General features: G+C 42.0%; 1 pseudogene; it reads left to right on the top strand.

The window, feature by feature from the left end:
- The first annotated feature begins 1,108 nt into the window (after positions 1-1,108).
- Positions 1,109-24,466, top strand: LOC118888969 (annotated as a pseudogene).
- The last annotated feature ends 2,316 nt before the right edge of the window (positions 24,467-26,782 follow it).

The raw sequence follows: 26,782 nt of genomic DNA, 5'->3' as shown, positions 1-26,782 counted from the left end.
CTGGCCTGAAGTTGGGACAAACTCAGAGGCGTGACATACTCCAGAGCTCCCCAGCAGGGTCAGGCTGAGGCTGGCTCTTCACCTGAGATCACACCCGCAGGGTTCCTCCCCTTCCCAGTCCCCCGCTTCTCTCACCCCTTTAAAGGTCTCCCTGGAAGCACTTACTTTAAAAAAATCACTCTCATACGGATCCTCATCTCAGGGTCTTCTTCTCGGGAACCAACCTAAAGCAGCACCTTTCTACCCATTTTTAAGTGTAGTCAAAGGCTCTATAATTCTCAGGCAGTACATTCCCAAAGTGCAGCAGAACAGCCCAGGGTCTCTGGTGTGATAAGTCAAATCCTTTTGAGTTCTCTCCCCATCAGTGTGGGATGAAACTGCGCCACTATACTGCTCCAGTCCGCAGTGGGTAAATGCTGGGCCAAATAAACATCTGCCCCAAGGACAAAAAAATCATTCTCAGCAACAAATTTAAATCCGATTAAAGAGGACAAACTTTCCCCAAAGCAATACAACTTGCAAAGAGGTGCTCTACCCAAAATTAGATTCTATAATTGGCCAAGCTGATTCTCTTCCCCTCTTCTACCTCCTGCCCGGGTGCCAACCATACACAGGAAGTAAGTCCATCACATGCTGTTGTGAAAGAACAAGCCATCTACCCTGAGAGCCATTTTCAGTAATACAACGACTCAACAGGGGCCTTGACAAAAAACATCTCTTTTCTCTGGTCCAGTGATTCTCAAACTATGGTGCCAGGACCACCAGCAGCAGCATCTGGGAACTGGTTAGAAGCACAAATGCTCTGACCCCCACCTGACACCTAGTGAATCAGAAGCTCTGGGGTTGGAAGCCCTCCAGGAATTCTGAGGCATGCTCGAAGCTGAGAACCACTGCTTTGGTCAAGTCAGGCATCTTCTGTCTTTAATCTCTGTAAACGTTTTTTCAAATTCTCAGGAGAGAAAGTAGGATTGGCTGTTACTAAGGAGTTTCAATCCTCGATGCAATCATCTATGGCAAGGAGAAAGGATGAGTAGAACGAGGGGAACTCTGAGAACAAAGAAGCCTCTGTGAACTACTGCATCCACCATTATTCACTGGTCTAGGAGTCATGGAAGAAGTCATCTACGATGTACTAGAATACAATGAATCAGGTCAGCCAAATATAGTGGTCTTCATGACAGTGATTTTGAAAAATGGAAATGAAGCAAGTTTCTCTGCTTTAGACTGTTTAGCAGTGCCTAATATTGAGGTGAGCGCTCCTCCAGTGTGCTCTTATAACATGACTGAATTACCCCATTAGTGTACATACTGTCAAACTTGCTTACTTTTTTTTGTCCCTATACTGGAAGCATCTCAAAGACAGGGACTATTTCTTGTTCACCTCTGCATCTCTAATGACTGTACCACAGTTAGGTGATCAATAAACATTTCTTACATGTTGAATAAGTAAAAAGGAACAAGGCATCAAAATAATGTAGTAAATTCCTAACTAGAGGAAAGCCCTGGGATTAGGATTGAGGGTTAGGTTCTTCCATTTACATAAGTGACTCAAGGCAGCTCTAAACAAAATCCAGGTAGACCCAAAAGTACTTTGTGGTAAAGTGGTAGGGTAGGGTGACAACAGTGGAAACATTTTACAAAGGAAAGGTCCTTTTTTGTTTTTTGTTTTTGGTGCTTGCAGAGTGTAAACTCTTTCCTCCCCTACCCAGTTCTATTGAGATATAATCAACATACAGCACTGTATATGTTTAAGGTACATAGCATAGTGATTTGATTCACATATATTGTGAAATTATTGCCAGAGCTGTTCCAGGTCTTTGCTCAAAACCCACCAACCACTGCCTTTAGCAGGAGTTAACATAATCTTTAAATTAAAGGGTCCAGAGATAAGAAAGGAAGCTACAAAAACAAACAAACAAACAAAAAACACGAGATGGAACCAGCTGGGACCAAGACAGCAACGAATCTGACCTCCAACAGACCCTGAGTCTCATTATTTGCTGATTTTACTACATTAGCATATTTAAATGACACACCTACTGGTGGCCATGACCAGACATTAAGGATCAAAAAAGGATACAAAGGGGGTGGCACCCCACTCCCTCGGAAAAAGCCCTGCCCCTTCCCCAGTAGACTAATGCATATGCCTCCCCACCATTAGCCTCACTCCTCCTCCCTTTGTCTTCACTCTTTAAAATTAAATCCCTCTCACCAGGTGGGCAAGAAGATGATCTGTGAACTTAGTTCCCCTTCTCCATTCTTTGGCGGCTGAATAAAGCTTGTGCTGAGTCGATCTCAGCTCAGTTTTGTTATTACTCGGCTGCTCTAACCTGAACGGAAAAAGAACCCTCCCCTGCCGAGGCAGAGAGCCTTGACCCAGGATAGGACCCGAACAGGGTCCATACGACAATAATTTTAGTTAACATCCATCAGCTCATATAGGTACAAAAGAAAAAAAGAAAAAGGAAAAAAAGGTTTTTTACCTTATGTTAAGAACCCTTAGGATTTACTCTTAACAACTTTCCTATATACCACCCAGCAGTGTTAACTATAGTCATCATGTTGTACGTTACATCCCTAGTACTTTTTACCTTATAACTGCAAGTTCGTACCTTTTGACCACCTTCCTCCAATTCCCCCTCCCCTCATCCCCCACTCTGGTAACCACATATTTGATATCTTTTTCTATGAGTTTAGGTTGTTTTGTTTGTTTGTTTGTTTTAGATACCACATATAAGTGAAATCGTACAGTATTTGTCTTTCTCTGTCTGACTTATTTCACCTAGCATAATACCCTCCAGTTCCATCCATGTTGTCGCACATGGCAGGATTTCATTCTTGTTTACGGCTGAATAATATCCCATTGTGCATATATATACCACAACTTCTTTATCCATTCATCTGTTCATGGACTAGAAAGGTCTTTAATTGGAATCTTAAATTGCTTTTGTCTCACAAAGGAGAGGTCTGTGGTTGCTTTTCAGACCCCAGAAAATAACATTTTTTCCATTAAAATCTATTGTTTTACTGTAAGGAATTTATGCCATTTCCTGGGCTCTCAAACCCTTTGTGAAGCTCCATTTGGAGGACAGGGCAAGTTTTGAGGGAAGGGATGTGAAATCTGAAGACTGAGTATAAAAGGGCTGTGGGGAGCAGAGCAAACATAAAGAAAAGTGGGTTTAGGGTGGGGTGCTTGAGACCTTTGCCAAGCAAATACGTTGGGGATGGGGAGATGAGGAATGTCATCTGGTTTTTTAGAAAGGGAGTTTTAAGTTAAGGACCATTTATTTTAAGAGGCATAAATGTAAAACTTCAATTTAAATCACCTTCCAGAAGTGAAGACATACAACTAATTCATAAGCAGAAGGGGATCAGAAAATGCCACACCTGTGGGACTTCCTTGGTGGCCCAGCGGCTAAGACTCCGCGCTCCCAATGCAGGGGGCCCAGGTTCCATCCCTGGTCAGGGAACTAGATCCCACATGCCCCAACTAAGAGTTCGCATTCTGCAACTAAAAATCCCGCGGGCCGCAACTAAGACCTGGCACAGCCAAATAAATAAATATTAAAAAGAAAAAGAAAAAGAAAATGCCACCCCTAAATATGCCACCTTGACATAAGGATTATTTTGAGCTAAAGGCAGTTAAGAAGCAACAAATGCAGAAAGAACTCTCTGCCCTCCTCCTATCTGCCTAGAAGCAGAGCACAAATTTCTCCTTGTAAAAGTGTTCCCACTCCCCTCTCCCACACCAGGAAGAGGAAAACCACCATTATCACCTGAGACAGAACCTCAGTCCCAAGATGGGTCTGCATAACAAACCTTACTAAACAGCTTTTATCTTCCACTTGTTTCTCCCATATATTTTACCTTCCCACAATTTACTGCCCCTGGAATCCCAAACCCCTTGTTCTTTGTCTTATCACTTCTCCACAAACTTATCACCCCTTGTTAAAATGGAATATAAGCCCCTGGATCTAAGTGCCTGTTGGGGTCTTTACTTCCTTTTCTGTGAGGCCCTCATGTGCATATGTAATAAACCTTTTCTCCTGTTAATCTGTCTATTGTCAGTTTAATTAGCAGGCCCCAGCTACTGAACATAAAAGCATATAGGAAAAGTTTCTCTCTCCCTGCAATATTTTCTTGGGTCCTAGAGAAACAGCTTTTATCTTAAGATGTGGAAAAGAACACCTTTAGTTTTTTTTCACAAGTTTTGGATTTTGTCTTCCTCTCTTTTGTTGTATGTGTTCATCTTGGTGGTTTCCTTGATTTTTCCAGTCAGTGATATCTGCATGATTCAGATCATCCCAGGCTTCCCTGTACCCAACCTTTGAGGTAATTGATGATAAAGGAAATATAAAGACTTTGAGACATAGTATTTTTTTTTTTTTTTGGCCACACCATGCGGCATGTGGGATCTTAGTTCCCCGACCAGGGATTGAACCCGCGCCCCCTGCACTGGAAGTGTGGAGTCTTAACCGCTAGACCGCCAGGGAAGTTCTGAGACATAGTATTAAGGTGAATTTACTTCTGAACAAGAGAGGGAAAACCTGATCGAACACAGCAGGATTAGGTCCTATGGGATGGAGTCTTCAAACTAACTATCAAATAATAATTCAGAGACAATTAAAGTATTGAGGATTTACTTATATTTAGAGACTACACAAGGGAGTACAGCTGCCATGGAGACCCTCTCAGACCAAAAGCAAGGGTGGGACTTATAAAAATCAAACCTAGAAAGTTTCATAAAGGATGACTGGTTGAACAAGACCAAGCTTGTCAGTTCAAGATTGGTTCATTGTAATGAAGCCGGGCACAGGCCATTTACGGAACCCCAAGTCTGGTTGTGGTTTTTAGGAACTGTGTTTACCCATCAAGTCTGTTATGTTGACCCCAGATATGCAGTTGAGTTATATATAGGCTGCAAAAAGTCACAGTTGCATCATGAAGCCATTTTTCTGCTGATTTGGACCAGTTTTCCAGTAAGTGGCTGCTCAGTTCCTTTTAGTGGGGCCCTGACCACACACTGTCTTGCAATTTCTCATACCCTCATGGCTCAGGATTCTGCAAACCTCCTACTTTGTTAAACCCAGAGTTTGTCACTGTGATCAGGAACATCTCCATAATTAAAAGTTGATGGTGACAGACATTCTTTGCTTGACCAAACTTCAGTCAGGCTCTTGAACCTTCTCCTAGGCCCATCTGCACACTTTCTTGTAGAATCTATTTTTGGCAAGAACCCTGCTAAATCAGTTTAACCAGAACTCCCTCCCCTGGATATCTGATCGCCTTCAATATATGATCAGGTTCCTCATCCTCCACCATCCCCCAGGTAATGTCTGACCACCCTGCCTTGTTTTCAGTAAAGAATCCTGTTAGGTCAGTTTAGCTAGAACCCCCCCTTACCCCTGATGTTTTCCCTTAGTAATTTTCTATCCACTGACCTCCCACCCTGCTCCTTGGCAATAAATTCCCACTTGCCCATGCCATATTTGGAGTGGAATCCAATCTCTCTCCTCCAGTGGGCCCTATACCTATCATGAGGGTCTTGAATATACTTTTCTTTAACAATGATTCATATCTGAAGGGAGAATATATTAAGTGGACAAGGTAGAAAAGAATGTATCTGTGTTGGGAGGTACCCAAGACCACCCCTAGGTTCGATTACTCACTAGAACTCACAGAACTTTTTTTTATTGGAAGCTGGTTTTTTAACTGGAGGCTGGTCACATAGGCAGCCTCTGCCTAGCATGTATAAAAATTCTAGATTCTTGGAAGGAAAGCAGGTGTTCAGCATAAACCATATTGTTTGTACAGTGCAGGCACAGTGAGCTAGTCTTATCAGCTAAGAGTGGGAACTCTCTCCACAATCGAAGCTTCCAGATGCCAGTCAACAGCCAACCTAAGCAGGCCTTTAGCAGGCAACCTAAGCTGCCAACATAAGCAGGCTTTTCAAAGGATTGCAGTCAGGCCTGCTATGTGAACTCTTTTCTGCACATATCCTCATTTGAAATCATTCTTTATCATGTTCAACTGTTTTATTTAGGGTACCATGGACAACATAAATATTTCTATAAAAGATTTATCAATTTTAAGGAAGATATCTACTTCTCCACTTAAGTTTTACAAAGATTTTGTTCCCTGGATTAATTTTTTCTGTCAGATCTCCCAGACAAGGGATCAGCAAATTATGGCCTGTGGGCTAAATACAGCTTGCCCTTGCTTTTGTAAATAAAGTTTTATTGGAACGCAGCCATGCCCATCCATTTATATATTGTTTACAGTTGCTTTTACACTAGAAGGGCAGGCTAGGATAGTTGTGACAGATTGTACGGGCCTCAAAGCCTAAAATATTTACTATCTGGTCCTTCGGAGAGGAAGTTTGCTGACCCCCATCCTAGACCATAAGAAGTGCAAATAATCAGCTTTCTTTTAATACTCTCAGGTATGTTCTTCAAAATATGTATTTCCTGTTTTGAATATAGTGTTCATCTAATAAGGAGAAAACATTGAGAATAAGACCACTAGATGGGTATTAACTCTTGGGATGGTTTTCTCCATCTAAGTAGTTTACTTCTGCCCAGTATACAGAATTGTCACAATAATGGCTAAAATGTTCTAAGAAATAGTGTTCTCCAATAATACAAAGAATTGTTGCTATATTTATTTTTTTATTATTATTTTATAGCACCAGGCTTCAGAGTGCTAGAAGAAATCTGATATTGGCGAAAGTGACCCCTTCTCTCGGTTTTGGAAATTCCCTAGTGATCATTTATGGGCTTTAAGACAGTTGGTTTAAAATAATTTCTGTGAAGGCAATTTTCAGAGAGGGTAGGCTGTTCCTTGAAGTCTTACCACTCATCCTGATCAAGCACAAGCTTGGGATGTACAAACTCTACGGTCAACCTCACATTGTTTTGGATGGAATACAGTTGAAAGCAGTTTCTAAATGTCCCCGCCTCAAGGATATTATACGGACAAGATTTACTGATAGACAAGGAAAGAGAAAACCAGACCAAAAAAGTTATTGTGAATTTCAGGAGACCAACTGTTCATGGACATCAAAATTCTGCACAGGAGGGCTTCCCTTGTGGCGCAGTGGTTGAGAGTCTGCCTGCCGATGCAGGGGACACGGGTTCGAGCCCTGGTCTGGGAAGATCCCACATGCCGTGGAGCGACTAGGCCCGTGTGCCACAACTGCTGAGCCTGTGCGTCTGGAGTCGTGCTCCACAACAAGAGGCCACAACAGTGAGAGGCCCGCGCACAGCGATGAAGAGTGGCCCCCGCTCGCCACAACTGGAGAAAGCCCTCGCACAGAAACGAAGAACCAACACAGTCAAAAATAAAATAAATTAATTAATAAATTAAAAAAAAAATTCTGCACAGGAAGCTTAGGGTTAAAAGTGCAATAATCATTTCTAACTGCGCTGGGACTTGTAGAGGCAGCAATTTGTAGAGGGGTCATTCCAACTCCCAGAACAGCACTCAAGTGGTACTACCCTTGAGTCTCCCTCATGTGGGAAGACAAGATGAGGCCCAGGAACTCTCCAAGCTCGAGACACAGAAGCAAATCTTTCTTCAACAGGGGTCTGCTGCAGAATGGATAACAGGGGGCCGAGACCACAGGTGGTGGGAGTGACTCTGAGAAGATGTCCATAATCAAGGTGAACGAAAGGAAGATACAGAACCTTCTCACGCACTTCTAGCAACCTAGGCAAAAACACTGAATTGCAGAAGCAGCCCTATCTGATATTCATTCATTCATTCATCCGTATTCATTCACTCAGGAAATATTTACTGATTATGTGGTATGTGCTAAATGCTAGGTGCTGAGTAAAAAATGGAGCTTACAGTATAGTGGAGGAGATGGACATTAAATAAATAGGAGCAGTATAACATAATGGTTAGTAGAGTGGCTTCAAACTACTCGGGTTCAAATTCTAGCTCTGCCACTTGCTATTCTGAGCAAGTTCACTTAACCTCTCTGGGACTCAGTTTTCTCATCTATTAAGTAGGATTAATAATAATACCGACCCTCTTTGAGATGAACCAACTGTAACTGCACACAACATGGGTGAATGTTGAATGAAAGAAGCCAAACACAAGGGTACACACTGTATGACTCCATTTACGTAAAGTTCAAAAAGAGGGAAAATGAAATCTATGGGGTCAGAAGTCAGGATAGTGGTTACCCTTGGTGAGGAGTGAGGGTGTGATTACCTGAAGGAGACATGGGGGGGACTCCAGAGTTCAGGTAATACTGTGTTTCTTCTTTGGCTGCTGGTTACACGAATGTGCTCACTTTGTGAAAATTCATTGGGCTGAACATTCATGTGAACTCCTCTACATGTAGGTAACATTTCCATAAAAAGTTGGGAAAAAACTATAGGAACAAAGTTAAAAGACAGATTTAGGGCTTCCCTGGTGGTGCAGTGGTTAAGAATCCGCCTGCCAATGCAGGGTACACGGGTTCGAACCCTGGTCTGGGAAGATCCCACATGCCGCGGAGCAACTAAGCCCGTGCGCCACAGCTACTGAGCCTGCGCTCCAGAGCCCGCGAGCCACAACTACTGAAGTCCGCGCGCCTAGAGCCCGTGCTCCGCAACAAGAGAAGCCACCTCGATGAGAAGCCTGTGCACCGCAACGAAGAGTAGGCCCCACTCGCTGCAACTAGAGAAAGCCCGCGCGCAGCAACGAAGACCCGACGCAGCCAAAAATAAATAAATAAATACATTTATTTTTTAAAAAGACAGATTTAGATAAAAGACAATTTTTATGCACAAACATGTTCTTTATAGTTTTATTTATCCCTATGAAAAATTAGAGACAGCCTAAAAATCCAACAGCTTTTTAAAAGATAACCACGGTGACTGTAACAGAAAAATTCTCACAATCTATTACTAATTGATCAAAACAGAACATAGCATTTTGAACACATACTACAACTTTATTTCTGTAATCATTAAAATCTATTATTAAAAAGGAAAAATAATGACCTCATTGGGTTGTTGGAAGGATTAAATGGGATATTACATTTAAAGTGCACAGACGGGTACTTAGCATGTAGTAAATGCTCAATGATGTTAACTGTTACTGTTTCTATACAAATATATAATTGCACACATTCACCACTAAGAGGCTTTGCACTCAGAGCCCAGAGCCACCAACCTCGGCACAGGTCACAAATGAACACCCAAACAGAAAGGACTGCAGACTCTCACTGATAACAGCAGTAATACAGTACATGGACATAGCCTGTTATGGTTTAAGAAGTATTTTCACACAAAAAGACTCATGTAGGTATAACAACAAACCAGTGAGGCAGATAATATTCCCAGTCCTCAGATGAAGTGACTGAGCTGTAATGACTTCTTTAACGTAACCCAGAAAGGGGAAGTACTGAGATTTGAGCTTCATTCGTCTATATGTCCAACTTCAAAACATGCATTTCCCCCAGTGCCCCAGACCTTCCACAATCTGGGCAGCTATAAACAGACACAGAAGGCACTCTGCCTCCCATGCCTGTCCCTTGGAATCTGGGAAGGAAAGCAGAAGAGTGCACTCTAGTCTTTCCTTCTATTGAAGGACTACTGCCTGGGAAGGAAAGAAATTGAGCCAGTCAGATCTCCTTGTACACATGCTAATGACAGACCTCCTAGCAAACACTCTAATAGTATTAACTAGTAGGAGAGTCTTTATCTATGGAATACTTTGAGGAGGATGTACTTGGTTTGTCTGGCATTGTGTGTGGTAAACAAACCTGGAACATACGTAGTTATGGGGCATGGCTCCCTGGAAAATGTAAGTTATGTAACAATCAGAGTAGAAAAAATGGAGACATACCATCACCAAAGTAGCTTTCTTTTCTTGTAAGTGATGACTGCATACATTGCTTAGAGATCTTATATGGTTTTTTTTTGTATAAAAACACAAACAAATAAAACAACTAATACTAAACTTTCATTGGGTTATTTGTATGGAAATATGTTAATATAAATGTTTCAGATATTACATGAAATTTCTAAAAATCTTATATGTTCTGGTATAATGTTATAAGTCATAATTCTAGTTATTACTTTAAAATGTATATCTCAGAAATAACTAAATCTCCTTGTCAATTGCATTATTATGAACTTTCATCAAATCTTTAACCGTGGTCATTTTTAAGTCTTTTGTCATTTACAGACAGTTCTGGGTGTACTCTGATGCTTTTGCAAATATGTTCCTATAAAAGGGTTTCATCTTCAAGGAATTCATGGAAAAGACTGACAAGTACAGGTTTCTGGTAACTGACTGTGCTGCTGAACTGAATGAATAAGCATTTTCAGAACTCTAATGAAAAAGTGATGAACTCATAAAAGTGCTAACAAAAGATCAAGATGAAAAAAATTACATGGGACTGAGTGAACTGATGAGGATGATTATAATTTTTGTGACATTCTGTTTGAATAAAAAAAAAATCCCACAAGGACTCAGAGGCAAAAAATATACAAATCAATTTTCACTGCAAAGTAAAGGAGCTGTTACAGTGGAGGATTACTGGACTGAATGTCAATATTATGACATAGTATGAGTGTGTTTCGTGTTTGGTAATTGCAATCATTGTTGCTTTTGTTGTGGTCATCCATGTACAATGCTTGGTGTCAGTCTATTTATCTCTTGTAAAAATAAAATACAGTGTGTGTCTGTGAAGTAAAAAAAAAAAAAAAGATCTTATATGTTAAATCGGACCTGGTATGTGTCTTAATGTGGCAAGAACGGGCCAGGAGAGCTGCACTGGTAGTCCCTGACTTCCCCCCGCTTCGTCTGTGCTCATTACTTGTATCCTTGAAATTATCAGTAAAGCTTGATGTTGGGTAAGATGTGTGATTCTTGTAAGTCTGATTTGCCAATTTGATCCCTGTGTTAGCTCAGAAACGATGGGTATATAGCAATAAGTATAGCTGAATTTTTGGGGTGTCCAAGGAGCACACTCAATGTGAAAACATCTTCAGACCACAACCCTTAGGGGTTGAGCCACATCAGGGGACACCCCAGGAGCTCCAAAGACATGAATAGCCCAAATTAGGGTAGAGTCACTCCAGATGGGGTTTCATTTCCCAAAGGGGACAGGATGATTCCACTGAGAGATAGACAGGTCTTTCTAGATGGTCACAAGTTCTTGAACCAGAACCTTAGCCCTAGAAAAGATGCAACATTATTTTTCACTACTACTCAAATCCACACCCTGGTTCACATTCCAAGTTTGCTGGTGGTACTTTAACTCAAGACCATTTGATAGAAAAAGAAAGAAGAAATCTTTCTTCAGAAGGCTTACCTGGTCAAAAGTCACCTCTTCTACAATGTCCCTGACTGTCGTGCTTGGTTTCAATCACTTTAATTAGCAACTGGTCCCTAGGGAGACCCCCAGATACTCCTTGCATTCTTTCCTTTTGCCATAAGTAAGCCCAAGTACTACCCACAAGCTTAGACCCAGGACTACCTTGTCAATACTTCAAATACTAGGCAAATGCAGGATTTTCCATTACTCATCCACAAGCTTCTCTTACTGAAGCAGGGAAAGGAAGTCCATAGGAAGTCACCTTGTCATAGCCAATAGGTTGATGATGGCTCAGAATAAGGCAAATGTGCAATCCTCCCCACCCTACCCCTGCAAATCCACAAATAAAAGTTGTTCTTCGATCATTAGATAGAACATAGTCTTCTGTGGAGGCATGCTGTTATTACAAACATAAACACTTCATCTCCTTGTAGGTAATCCATCTCCAGAGAGGATTCTTCTGCTCTGCTTGGAAATTAGGTCACAACTTTTAACTCAAAGCTATAGTATATGAAAGCTAGATCTTCCAGTGTGAGCATCTAAGGATGTATCATAGTGGAGTAGGGTGGCCATAGCTGACCAGGAGGAAATGAATAAAATTATCTAAGTGGTTTCTGGTAGTTGTATCTTAGTTACTGAGCCTCATTAAAATATTTATCTGGTCAATACATATTGTAAAGCATGTTGTGTTCTGTCTTACATGTGGGAGTAGATTTTGTCTACTTGGCTAATGGGTACAAAAGCCTGAAGGCACCAGAGTTAGGTGGAGTTTACTGGCTTTTTATACTTCTTCATTAAAAAAAAAATTCCACAGGCACACAGCAGGCTGGCCGTAGGCAAAACTGAGAGAGATGAAGTGTACCTTTGGATCTACCATTATTTTCTTTCTCTCCCTGAAATAGCCATTCCCCTCATACGAAAAGTATCCTTTTTCTAAATGTTACAGTCCTGAGCTCACCCCAAAAAATACCTTGCTGTGTCCCAAAGTTCTCTATCTGGTAACAGAAACTCTGAAATTGTAACCATCCACTCCATTAATTCATTAATTCACTAAACATTATCGGGCACTGTTTTGTGTCAGACATTTTAAGTTGTTGGGGACAAAAAAAAATGTGTAAGAAAGATCCTTCCTTTCCTTCTTCCCTGCCCACAAAATCCTATTATTTTGGCCTCATAAAAATCTCTTGGAGGGACTTCCCTGGTGGCCCAGTGGGTAAGACTCCGAGCTCCCGATGCAGGGGGCCCGGGTTTGATCCCTGGTCGGGGAACTAGACCCCACATGCATGCTGCAACTAAGAGTCCACATGCCGCAACTAAGGCCTGGCGCAGCCTGCCTAAATAAATCAATAAATAAATATTTTAAAAAATCTCTTGGATTCTCTCTTCCCTTTCTACATCCCTGCCACCATCATTTTGACTCAGCCCTGGTGAACTAATATTGGATCTACTGCAGTAGTCTTAACTACCCATCCTCTTTGCATCCTTTTCCTTCAAACCCAGTCTCCACATATGAATTAATATTCCTAAAATGTTCTTCTTGCTCCAAGCTGCCCTCAGATCCTCTATGATCTGATCCTTACCTGCCTTCCTAGATGTATCCATTCCCATTCTGTAACAGTTATGCCAATCTGCTTAGGTTCTTGGACTACACTATGCTCCTGTGCCTCTGTGCCTTACCACGTGGAAGATTTTTTGCTAACAGTTTTACTGAGATATAATTCACATACCATACAATTCACCCACAAAAGTGTATAATTCAATGGTTTTTGGTATATCTACAAAGTTATGTAACCATTGCCACAATTGATTTTAGAACATTTTCATCAGCCCCAAGAGAAACCCCTTACCCATTGGCTGTCACTCCCCATTTCTCTCCAATCCCCTCTCAGCCCTAGGCAATCATCAATATACATTTTGTCTCTATGGATTTGCCTGTTCTGTACATTTCACATAAATGGAATCATGTATTTAGCCTTTTGTGTCTGGTGTCTTTCATTTGCATAATGATATAGCATGTATTAGTACTTTATTTCTTGTTATTGACAAATAATATTCCATTGTATGGATATACCACATTGTATTTATTCATTCTTCAGCTGATGGACATTTGGCTTGTTTCTATTTTTTGGCTATTAGGAATAATGCAGCTATGAATCATTCATGTACAAATAATTGTGTGAAAATATGTCTCCAGTTGTCTTGGGTATATACAGGCATACCTTGGAGATATTGCAGGTTGGGTTCCAGACCACCACAATAAATTGAATACCACAATAAAGCGAGTCACATGAATTTTTTGGTTTCCCAGTGCATATAAAAGTTATGTATACACTATACTGTAGTCTATTAAATGCACAATAGCATTATGTCTAAAAAAATGTACATACCTTAATTTAAAAATACTTTATTGCTAAAAAATGCTAACCGTCATCTGACAACACAGGGTTGCCACAAACTTTAATTTGTAAAAAACATAGTACCTGTGAAGCGCAATAAAGCAAAGCACAATAAGATAAGGTATGCCTGTATCTTGGAGTGGAAGTGCTGGATCATATGGTAACTCCATGTTTAACCTTTTGAGGAACTAGCAGGCTGTTTTCCAAAGTAGCTATATAATCTTACATTCCCAAGAACAGTGTATGAAGGTTCCAATTTCTGCACGATCTCACCAGCTCTTATTACTATCTGTTTTTTTTGATGAGAGACATCCTAGTGGGGGTGACGTGGTATCACATTGTGGTTTTGATTTGCATTTCCCTGATGATTAATGATGCTGAGCATACTTCCATGTGATTATAGAGATCTTCTTTGGAGAACAGGTACCTCTCTGCTTTATGCTCTTCCCTTGTCTTGAATGCCCTCTCTCCCACCTTGGTCCCCATTCCTGGTTTGTTGGGAACTTCTACTTATCCTTCAAAATCTGGCTTAACCATCATATTCTCTCTGAGGTCTTCCTTGACTCTCCCAGGTAGAACTATCTCCTTTGAGCCACTTGTGTATGCTCTGCAGCACTTATCACCCTGTGTTTTCTAACATGTAGGAATTCCCCCGCACCACAGACTTGGGGCTTGGTCACGTAACTTGCTTTAGCCAATGGAACATGGACATTTATGACTTATACCACATCCTAATACAAGCTCTCATGCTATTTTCGATATGGCTTTGTTCCCCTTTTTGACCTTCTGCCTTCCACCATGAGAAGAGCTCCAGATAGTATCTGCTCTTCAGCTTGGGTTCCAGAATGAGAAGACACATGGAGCTAAGTTGAGCCCAACAGAGCCCAAAGGTCCCCAAATGAATTCTGCCAAATTATAGTTTTTTGCTACTCAAAGTGTGATCCAAAATGAAGCATCCACATTTATAATATTTACAAATATTTATATTTCCAAATATTCAGTGCAATGCTTCTCCTCTGAAAGAGGCTGAGAAATCTTACAAACTGATGCTTAGGAAGAATCCTGAAAAGTGATCTAGTAACACTTTTCATCTTAGATGGGCTTCACTTCAAACATGTGAGAACATTTTTTTTTTAATTTTTTTTTTTTTACACATTGTTTACTTTATTTATTTATTTATTTATTTTTGGCTGTGTTGGGTCTTCATTTCTGTGCGAGGGCTTTCTCTAGTTGTGGCAAGCGGGGGCCACTCTTCATCGCGGTGCGCGGGCCTCTCACTATCGTGGCCTCTCTTGTTGTGGAGCACAGGCTCCAGACGCGCAGGCTCAGTAATTGTGGCTCACAGGCCTAGTTGCTCCATGGCATGTGGGATCTTCCCAGACCAGGGCTCGAACCCGTGTCCCCTGCATTGGCAGGCAGATTCTCAACCACTGCGCCACCAGGGAAGCCCGAGAACATTTTTAAAAAGAATTCCAGTAAAGAATAACATAGCAATACAGGAATAAATTTAATATTTAATGCACATGTGTAATGGTGGGATTCTGCTTTATATCTAACTTATTTCTTCATGCTATAGTTTAAATTATTTTCCTAAACCTTGGAGAAACAGAGGAAAACTGATCTCTGCTTCTGCAATAGAGATTTTTATCTAGGAGGTTCAACCATAAAACAGTGGTTTAAAAGATACAGGCACCCCTATGTTCATAGCAGCACTATTCACAATAGCCAAGACATGGAAACAACCTAAATGTCCATCGACAGATGAATGGATAAAGAAGATGTGGTACATATATACAATGGAATACTACTCAGACGTAAAACAGAATGAAATATTGCCATTTGCAGCAACATGGATGGGTCTAAAGATTATCATACTAAATGAAGTAAGTCACAAAGAGAAAGACACACACCATATGATATCACTTATATGTGGAATCTAAAATATGACATAAATGAACCTATCTACAAAGCAGAAACAGACTCACAGACATAGAGAACAGACCTGTAGTTGCCAAAGGGGTGGGGGAGGGATGGACTGGGAGTTTGGGGTTAGCAGATGTAAACTATTACATATAGAATGGATGGACAAGAATGTCCTACTGAATAGCACAGGGAACTATATTCAATGTCCATAATGGAAAAGAAAATAAAAAAGAATGTGTGTGTGTGTGTGTGTCTATATATATATATAAAACTGAGTCACTTTGCTATACAGCAGAAATTAACACAACATTGTAAATCAACTATACTTCAATAAAAAATAAATAAATAAAACAGTGGTTTGAAAAGAGAGAAATTTTGTCCCTCAGAGGACATTTGGCAATGTCTGGAAACATTTTCGGTTGCCACATGTGGGAGAGTGGTGATGGTGGAGGGTGCTACTGGCATCTTGTGCGGAGAAGCCAGGGATGCTGCTAGACATCCTACAACGCATGGGACAGCCCCCATAGCAAGAACAAAATCTAGCCCCAAATGCCAATAGTTGTAAGGTTGAGAACTCCTGCTATAAACTATCAAGACTGGTCGTAAGGATGGGTGAAATGAGTCTCATTATTTTTTTTTATTACTGAAGTATATTCACACTTAACCTTTGAGACCATCCCATGGCCTCAGTTGGCTGCACTGCCAACATCAATTCCTCATCCCCACCCCCCAACTTTCCCTTCCAACAGCCATCAATTTCTCAGGGGTGGAGCATTTGAGCAAAACTAAGCCCGTAAGTGCACTCCATCTCTCTATACAATGATTCGTTCAGAGGTAGGCATGTGGCATGCTCTAGGCCAATCGGAGTGAATATTAGAACTGCTGCTGGGAAGGCAGCAAGTTCTCTTTCTCCTGCTAGAAGTGAAGGAAGAAAAAGGAACCTTAGGTATTGCCTGCAGCCATCCTGAGACTGCAACAGGATGCGTCTTTAGGTTGAATGACTCTGCAAAAAGCAGAGTGGAGAGACAAAATCCTTGCTGATGTATTTAGGCTACTGGATCAAGGCTCTCCAAAAGCCAACCTAGTCTGTAAACTTCTTGCCTGCATGGGTTATAAATCCCTTCATTATTTAAGCCATTTTGAGTTACATTTTCTGTCACTTGCTATCAAAAGCAACCTACTGATATAACCATCCTTAACACTTTTCTCCAAGATTGAATGTTGACAGTGATTCCAAAAGGAGGGAATGAATTAACCTAGGATGGTCAGGAGTATGTATGGTTTGAACAAACTTTTCAGGTGATTCTGACGTTGCTTTGCTTCCCTCCTCTCATCCCCAGTGCCATAGACTGAGCGTTTATGACCCACCAAAATTCATGTTGCAACTGAATCCCCACTGAGATGGTATTTGGAGGTGGGGCCTTTGGGATATGATTAGTGCATTTATAAAAGAGACTCCCAAAGCTCCTTGGCGCCTTCTGCCACGTGAGGATATAGTGAAAAGATGGCCATCTACGAATCAAGAAGCAGGCCCTCACCAGACACCAAATCTGCCAGCACCTTGATCTTGGACTTCCCAGCCTCCAGAACTGTGAGAAATAAATTTATGTTGTTTATAAGCCACCTGTCAACTAAAAAAATATGCACAACCTAAAAGTTGAGAGTTATGTTTTATTCGGGGGACATACTGAGGACTTCAAACCCGGAGGCAGCATCTCAGGTAACCCTGAAAAAACTGCTCTGAGGAGGCGAGTGGGGAGCTAGGATATAGAATAGTTTTGCAACAAAGGGCAGGTAGTAGGAACAAAAGATTACTGTTAATTAAAGAAAGCTAGAAATCTCAAGTTAAGGAATTTAGCACTTTTCTTTGTATGGGAAGATGCAAGAGTCTGGGCTCACTGAAACCATTCCTTTGATATGCACCTCAGCTCTCTGGGGCCAGTATCCTGTGTTTTCACATCCTGAGTTCCCTCAGGGCTCACCGTGGGGAGTGGCTGCAGTCTGATGGCTGCTAGATGGCAGGTATTCTTTGTTTCCTTCCGGAGTTCCCGCAGGGCTCATCAGCTCACCTCCGAGGTGACCGTGACATGCTTTGTTTACTGATACGGCAGGCAGTATTTTATTTCTCACACCCAATCTATGGTATTCTGTTACAGCAGCCTGAACAGACTAAGACAGAAATTGGTACCAAGAAATGGGGGTGCTGCTATAAAAGAATACATAAAAATGTGGAAGCGGCATTGGAACAGGGTAATAACTAGAGGAGTTTTGAGGTGCACGCTAGGAAAAGCCTACATTTCCGTGAATGGGCTAAGACACCCGATAAGAAACATTATTTTAAAGCCTTCTCTATTGGTTAATTCTTGGCTGAAATTAAGACAGACTTTTCCTTGATTTTAACTGTTAATGCAGTGTATTAATAACATGTCCTGTTACGCACTTTATGTGCATTATCTCCATCCACTCGTTCATTTTTCATGTATGGGTCCTTAAATTTATAGATAGTGGTAAAATAGTGGTCTCTGTATCCCCTAAAAAGTAATCTATGAAGATGAAATTGCTTATAGGCACAGAATGGAATTTGGGTTTATAGTTTGGACAAATAGCCATAATTGATACATGTATGTAGAACAACTGAAAATCATCCCCTGGGTTTTCTTCTTTGAAATACCTGCCGCAAGGTGAAGGTGAAAATCAGATATCACTCTAGGTCAGTGGTTCTCAATACTCGCTGCTGCACGTGGGAATCAACTGGGGAGCTTTATTTTTTTTAGTTGAGGTATAGTTGATGTACAATATTATGTAAGTTTCAGGTGTACAACATAGTGATTCACAATTTTTAAAGGTTATATTCCATTTATAGTTATTATAAAATATTGGCTATATTCCTTGTGCTGTATAATATATCCTTGCAGCTTATTTATTTTATACATAGTAGCTTGTGTCTCTCAATCCCCTCCCCCTATCTTGTCCTTCCCGCCTTCCCTCTCCCCACTGGTAACCAACAGTTTGTCCTCTACATCTGTGAGTCTGTTTCTGTTTTGTTATATTCATTAATTTGTTTTGTTTTATTTTTTAAGTTCCACATGTAACTGCGGAGCTTTAAAAGCTCCTAATACCCAAGCCACCTCCAGAGATTCTGATTTAATCAATCCAGTGTTTGGCTTCCTGGTCATAGAATTTTTAAAGCTCCCCAAATGATTCTAATGTGCAGCCAGAGTTGAGATCCCCCTGGGCTTCATACAGCATAGAATCTGATAAATGCCGTTCAACATCCTCTTTATCTGCCAGGCTGACCATTTTGTTCTTAGTCAGTGATTTTTGTGTATGGTTTTCGGAACTTTTAGAGATTGTCTGAATCATAAATTTTCATTAGTTACGGATGAGACTAAATTTCATGGTTTCCCAAAATAAAATTACTTAATACTTTATGCTTGCTTAATGTTTCTGATTAGGAAAGACCCAACATGGGAATAGAAGTTTCATATTAAAGCAAATCAATAGACCATGAGACAGAAAAATGGTCAATGAACACCTCTCTGGGCATCTTAGAGGGGTAAGTTCCTGGGCTATTAAAGACAGGGACTGTCACACATACATACATACATACACACACACACACACACACACACACACACACACACACACCACTAATAACCTATTTCCTTTGGTCTAATTTATTCCCAAATATCAGAAATAGGGACTATTCCATTGGCTTCAAAACCTGTGACACTTCCTCCTCTCTCTCAGGCCCAAATGCTAGTATATTACAGATGCCACAAAACCCAAACTGATCAGGGAATTTACATTCATCACCTTGATGCAGCATAAACTTAGGGATTTTCTTCTTGCAGCTGAGGATCACAGGATGTAGAAAAATAATTCCAACTGGTCACAGGATAAGAACAATGAAGACCTCAACAGAACATTAGACCCACATTGCAGGACCTCAAGGGTTATCCAGGAAGAGAAGGAACCAGAATTCTCTGGTTAAGTCTATTTCCTATTGTTCGGACAAATCCAGTTCCCATCAGAATGCTCACATGCCCCCACCTTTGACTGAACATGTGGAAACACTGTAGCATCAAGTGCTGCAGAAAACTGTTGGCTCCACCTGGAACTGCTGTGTTCTACTGAGACCAGGAACTGGTCTCCCTGTCGCTGGTTGCCTCATACTAGAAGCTGTTCCTTCCTTGCGCAGTAAGTCAGATTGCCTCAGCACCTACATCAGAAAGGCTCTAGATTCCATTCATCCAGAATGCAATAGATAGCAATGTCAGGACAGGGTGGAGAAAAGCAAATTGGAAAATCCCTCACTTCAGCAAAATATAGGAATTGGCTGATGAGGGGAAAAAGCCAACACTTAAAGAATTTCCAAATGCCCATCATGGTAACAAATAGCTATTTGTTATATTTCTCTTCTTTTTTCCCCCAATTTGCTGCCTTTGCAGGATCCCCCCTAAATGCTATTTTGAATTCTCTGTAGCAGTTGATAATTGAAAGTTATACACAGTATTGTGGATTGATTGAGCACCATCATAGCACTATCCAAATAGGATTCTGCTGGTTTCTGAGGTATAAGAAACACCGTTTTTATATTTCTTTTCTGAATTAACTTACTTGGAAATAATTTCAAATACACAAGCTGTAAAAATAAACATTGTACAAAGAACCCTGTATATCCTTTACCCAGATTCACCTATTCTCCACCCCTCTCTCTTTGCAAATTTCATACGTCATGGCCCTTGATCCCTAAATATTTCTGAGTATATTTCCTAAGAGTAGAGATAGTCTTTTACATAACCACAGTACAGTTACAGACTAATTGGATGCCAGACATTGGGTTCATTGTTAGCTGCTGGGTTTTTTAAAAGTACTTTTTGTAATATTCTGTAATTCTTGGTAAATAATTTTGAGCTTTCCTCTGGGATGCAGTTAAGTTACTTGGAAATAATTTGATTCTTTCAAATCTTGCTTTTCAGCTTTGTTAGGCTGAATCAGACCAGAGCAGCCTTTAGTCTAGGCCTAGCTTGATCCCACTATTGAGATAACACCTTTCTAAGTACTCTACCTAATGCCCACATAGTACGAGGGTTCTCCAGTCTAGCTAAAGGGAAGATGAACTACTCCCAAACCTGTGTGATGGCCAAGAAGTTTTCCACTTGATACTTTTGGAAGATTATTTCCCTGGCCTCAGCTAGTTTCCTTAAAAACTCATGTACAAAAAAAAAAAAAAAACAACTCAGGTACAGATCAGCACTAAGATGACGATTCAAGGGAGCCCCTCTGCAGACCTCCAGAGTTCAATCTCCAGGCAGCGCTCTCCTCTCTGGTCCCCTGCCCTGCGAATCCTAGCCACCGTGGCCTCTCCAAATTCTCAACTATGTCTCCTCAACTCCGGAAACCTGGGGGTTCTGTTTGCGTTTCCCGTCCCTGCACTGAGGCTTGCAAACTGGCTCCAGGCAGTAAACAGGGGCAATTATAGGGTTCACCTTGTTTGTTTCTCTTCTCTTAGGGATCTCTGTCCTGTGCTGCCTATTGTCCAATGTCTGCGAACCATCGTTTTGTACATTTTATCTGGTTCTTTAGTTGTTTAAGGTAGGAGGGTAAATCTGGTCCCTGTTACTTCATCATGGTCAGAACAATGTTTCTGTCTAATCTACTGTCCATATTTCAATTTTGTCAGTTGACCTAATAATGTCCTTTATGGTATTTTCACTTCCCCTGCAGTATACGGTTCAGTTTAGGCTCAGGTGTTGCCATTTAGCTGTCATATCTTTTCAGACTCCTTTAATCTCAAACATTTCTGCAGCTTTTCTTTGTCTTTTATGACACTGACATTGAAAGAATACTGTCCCACCTCCTTTTCCTTGTTTTGTGTCCAGCTGATATTTCCTCAGGATTAGATTCAGATTATACATTCTCACTCAAAATACTACATAGGTCGCATGTATCCTTTTCAGGGTATCACCTCTGGAGCTACATGATATCCATCTCTCCTTCACTGGTGATGTTAATTTTGGTCACCTGGTCTAGGTGTTGTCCAATTTTTCCATTGTATAATTACTATTTTTTTCCTTCCCTTGCTACTAATGAGCAATCTCTGGGGAGACACTTAACAACCATGGAAATATCCTGCCCATCAAAATTTCCCCTACATTTAGTATCCATTGATGATTCTTGCCTGACCGAGGCTTTATTATGATGGTTGCAAAATGATAATCTTCCAACTCTAGGGCTCCCTCCACATTGACCCTTGGCATTGTACTTGTAAGCAAAAGCCCACCACCCCTCTCCCCCATTTATCCATTTATATACCTGTTTTTCCATTGGTTTATAATTCAGTACTGTAATTAATTATTTTGGTGCTCAAATTGTCCAAGATTTAGCCAGCAGAAGCCCCTTCAGGCTGGCTCCTCTGTACTTGTGGCATGTCCCTAACATTTTTCTCATCACTTCCTTACTTCCTGACATATCATGATATTCCATATGCTCCTCTTGAATCGATCTTGCTCCTTCCCTGGAATCAGCCAGAGACACATAGTTTTAAACTGTGAAATGAAACTCTGACATACACAACTGGCTTTCTTCAAGATCTTAATCCAGGAGAAAAGAAAAAATTCTCTCAGACAACCAAGTCATTTAAACTTGTGTCCCATACTACCAATCAAGCAGCACAATAATTGACGAAGGCACTATATATAACGCTACCTATAAACCCACTAAAACGGAAAATATTTGGAATATAAACTGAGTTATACTCTCTTCTATCCATAAAAGTTACTCACAAGTTAGTTCACATATGGTTAATTTACATATTCTGGATCACAGAAGTTTCATTACATTAATATATTTTGCATAGCACTTTATAAGCATCAGCTGTGTTAGACTGCATTAATAACCCAATTTCTTCATCTTTCCCAGTAACCATACCATTTACTGTGTGACTTTACACATCTTTCCATCAAAAGGCCAGGTATACAAGCCCACTCCTTAAGTTTCAGTTCAGCCATGTGGCTTGCTTTGACCAATGGTAGATATGACACAGGAGAGGCTTGTAAAAGTGCTTCCACAATGGGGCTTGTTCTCTTGCTATCTTGCACTCCTGCCATTTCCATGAGAAGGATATATCTGGGTTAATCACCCTTGTGCAGCCCCGGGGAGATCGGTCAATGTTCCAGGCATGTGAATCCAGCCAACATCGGCAGAGTTGCCCAGGAAGCCCAGCCTAGATTAACTAAAACCTGTAGATCTATGAAAAATAAATATTTATTGTCATATACCACAGAGGTTTGTGATTGTTACAAGGCAAATGCTAACTAATATGTTAGCTAATATAATACTCAAATATCCCTCACTAGATAAGTAGAACGGATATCATTATCCTCTCTTTACAGATGTGGAAATGAGCCTCATAGAAGTCAAATGATGTGATCATAGTTCTAGAGCAAGTAGGTGGGAGAACAATATTTCAGAACCTAGGTTTTCAGAGTTGGATTCCAGGGCTCTTTGCACCGCACCTCTTAGTAAAGCTGCCTGGAAGAGTGGAGTTTAAGGGCATTCCTGTGGAGTCACATGGTCATCAGGGATCCTACGACAAATGGTTGCTGAGCTGCACTCTTCGCTTGGCCACCTAAGACTACGGCTGCTTCACCCTTCCTGGCTGGAAACCACCAAACTTGGAGCAGAGAACAGAGTGGCATGTGTCATTATAATTGGTCACAGTAGTAGCCAGTTTATTCTCTGTTCCGGAAGCTATAACCATTTGAGTTCAGCTCACAACTCATTACAAACTGAAACGAATATCCATGTTCTTCTGCGTAAAGAACTACCCACTTCAACAACAACAACCAAACAAAATAAGAATTACGGAATTGTAACTAAAGCCTAGAGTTTGATAAAGCAGGGCTGTTACCTTTTCTTAATGTCTTCACACAGGGGAAATCATTAAAATGATATTTAAGTTCTTTTTTGTACCACCGTGAAAGAGCTAACATTTTCTTTAGCTTAGAAAATATCAACAGGCAGTGCGCTGGGCAGTCCCGCGGCTCCGTCTCCTGCTACGGCGGTGTGTGGACGGAACAGACCCAGGGGCGCCCCTCGCTCCCGCCTCCGACCACCTCCAACCTGTGTTCCACTCGCAACCTTCGGAACCAGCCGCTCAGCTGTCCTCGGCCACCGGGACCGCCAGCACCATATTTTGAGCTTAACGCCGTATTACCGATCCACCACGAGCTCCCAGATTCGTCAGAATGATTCCGCCGAGGTGGAGGCCGCCGTCAACCGCCTGGTCAACATGCACCTGCGGGCCTCGCGCACCTACCTCTCTCTGGGCTCCTATTTCCACCGCCACGACGCCGCTCTGGAGGGCCTGGGCCACTTTCTCCGCGAAGTGCCCAAGGGGAAGCGTGAGGGCGCCAAGCGCCTCTTGAAAATGCAGAAACAGCGCGGCGGCCGCGCCCTCTTCCAGGACGTGCAGAAGCGTCTCAGGATGAGCGGGGTGAAACCCAGGACGCTGTGGAAGCCGCCATTATCATGGAGCAGAACCTGAACCAGGCCCCTGCGCACCTGCACGCCCTGGGCTCTGCCCGCGCAGACCCCCGCCTCTGGGACTTCCTGGAGAGCCGCCTCCTAGATGAGCAGGTGAAACTCATCCAGAAGATGCGCGATCACCTGACCAACCTCCACAGGCCGGCTGGTCCCCAGGCGGGGCTGGGCGAGTCCCTCGTCGAAAGGCTCACCCTCCAGCACGACTAGGAGCCTCCGGAGCCCAGCGGCCTTTGAGGAGCCCCTCTGGCGTCAGGGCTCCTGCCTGAAGCCCCTCTCTGCAGCCACTAGGCAGCTTTTTTTTTTTTTTTTTTTTATGGCTGTGTTGGGTCTTCGTTTCTGTGTGAGGGCTTTCTCTAGTTGTGGCAAGTGGGGGCCACTCTTCATCGCGGTGCGTGGGCCTCTCACTATCGCGGCCTCTTTTGTTGCGGAGTATGGGCTCCAGACGCGCAGGCTCAGTAATTGTGGCGCACGGGCTCAGCTGCTCCACGGCATGTGGGATCTTCCCAGACCAGGGCTCGAACCCGTGTCCCCTGCATTGGCAGGCAGATTCTTAACCACTGCGCCACCAGGGAAGCCCCACTAGGCAGCTTTTTAACCACCCTGGAGCCCTCTCCCAAGCCTTGGACCAAATGGAAACAATAAAGCTTTTTGCAGGAAAAAAAAAGAAAGGAAGGAAGAAAGAAAGAAAATACCGTCACATTAGTTCAGAATCGACATAGGTGTCCATCGACAGATGAATGGATAAAGAACATGTGGTGTATATACACAATGGAATATTACTCAGCCATAAAAAAAAAAGAATGAAATAGGGACTTCCCTGTTGCCGCAGTGAATAAGAATCTGCCTGCCAATGCAGGGGACACGGATTCGATCCCTGGCCCAGGAAGATCCCACATGCCGCGGAGCAACTAAGCCTGTGCACCACAATTACTGAGCCTGCGCTCTATAGCCCGCGAGCCACAACTACTGAAGCCCGCGCGCCTAGAGCCCCTGCTCCGCAACAAGAGAAGCCACCACAAGGAGAAGCCTGAGCACCGCAAAGAAGAATAGCCCCCGCTCGCCGCAACTAGAGAAAGCCCGCACGCAGCAACAAAGACCCAACACAGCCAAAAATAAATAAAATTTAAAAAAAAATAATGAAATAATGCCACTTGCAGCAACATAGATGGACCTAGAGATCATCAAACTAAGTGAAGTAAGCCAGACAGAGAAAGACAAATATCACATGATATCACTTATATGTGGAATCTTAAACAAAAATGATACAGAACGGACAAATTGGCCACATTATATTAACCACTGGGATACTTATTAAATTACAGACAGCTGGACCCTACCACAGATCTACTTAATAATAATATCCAGGGGAGGAACATGGGAGTTTTTATTTTTGACAAGCAATCAGGTGATTCTTATGCTCAACCAAGTTTGCGTTTAGATGATGCAGAGGCAAAGAAGGGTTATAAATTGTGATTTTTTTAAATGGTTAGTTCCAGTTCTGATGCCTTAAGAAAATCATTCATCTCCCCTGGACCTCAGTGTTCTCATCTGTGAAACTGTGCCATTGGACCAAATGCTGTCTGGAAGAGGCAAATAGAGCTTGTAGACTAGAGTGAAGTTTTAAAGTATTGGTTCTCAATCCTGGTTACACATTAGAATCCTCTGGTAAGCTTTTGAAAGTGAAGGATGCCCAGGTACCACCCAGACCAATGAAACAGAATCTCTGGGGGTGGTTCCATGTGTTGCTAGTTTTAAAATCTCCCTAGGTGACTTTAATGAATAGCCACGGGTACAAACCTCTGCTCTAAAGGCTGACCGTCGTCAGCCAGGATGATTTTGATTAGTCTCCGGGCACCTATTTCCTTGCCTATAAACTGGGAAGCATATCACCTATTTTATGTGGCACATAGGCCCTATTTATGGAGTGTCTACTATGATGATTCTAAGGTCTTTGTCTACATTAAATAATCTGCTATAATTCAGGAAGAAAACTCTCAGCTTAATGAAAGAAGTTCAAAACAAACTCACTGCCAATGCTGACATCACTGTCCAGAATAAGAAGGACCAGTGAACATTTTTGTGATGAGGGGACACTTGTGCAGGGATTGGGGAAACTCACTGAAGAGATCACTTGGAGAAAGTGGTTCTTTCTAAAATGAATTCCAGGATGGTTTTCATCGGCCCTTATTGTTAGGTCTGCGGCTTTCCAAAGGAAACTCACCTGGTGATTGGTAGGTTGGGCAGACAGAAGCAGCAGCAATGGGGACCTGTGCTCTTCTTGAATTACCCTTTTCGAATGGGCTGGGCTATCATTTGATCTCCACATTCTTTACTCATCAACAGGCCCCTGAGGGATCCACAGAAGCAGAGAAACTATGAAAGGAAACAGCTGGGAAGTGGCATCTGGCCTACAGGGTTTAGGAAGGAAAAGGCCGTTCTTGAACAGTTGGTTTTAGTGTTTTAACTCCCTTGGTGGTTTTATTGTGCACAGTTTCCCAGGGGTAATGTTTTAGGCCATAGCCCATGAGTCCCACAGGCTGGCTTAGCTTGTCCCACCCGCCCACGTGGCACACACACAGTGGTCTCTTCCTGGGTG

This window comes from Balaenoptera musculus, chromosome X (genome assembly GCF_009873245.2).
Source record: "Balaenoptera musculus isolate JJ_BM4_2016_0621 chromosome X, mBalMus1.pri.v3, whole genome shotgun sequence".
Classification (NCBI taxonomy): domain Eukaryota; kingdom Metazoa; phylum Chordata; class Mammalia; order Artiodactyla; family Balaenopteridae; genus Balaenoptera; species Balaenoptera musculus.
Note: the sequence above shows the minus strand (reverse complement) of the source record. Positions and strands in the feature narration are given on the sequence as shown.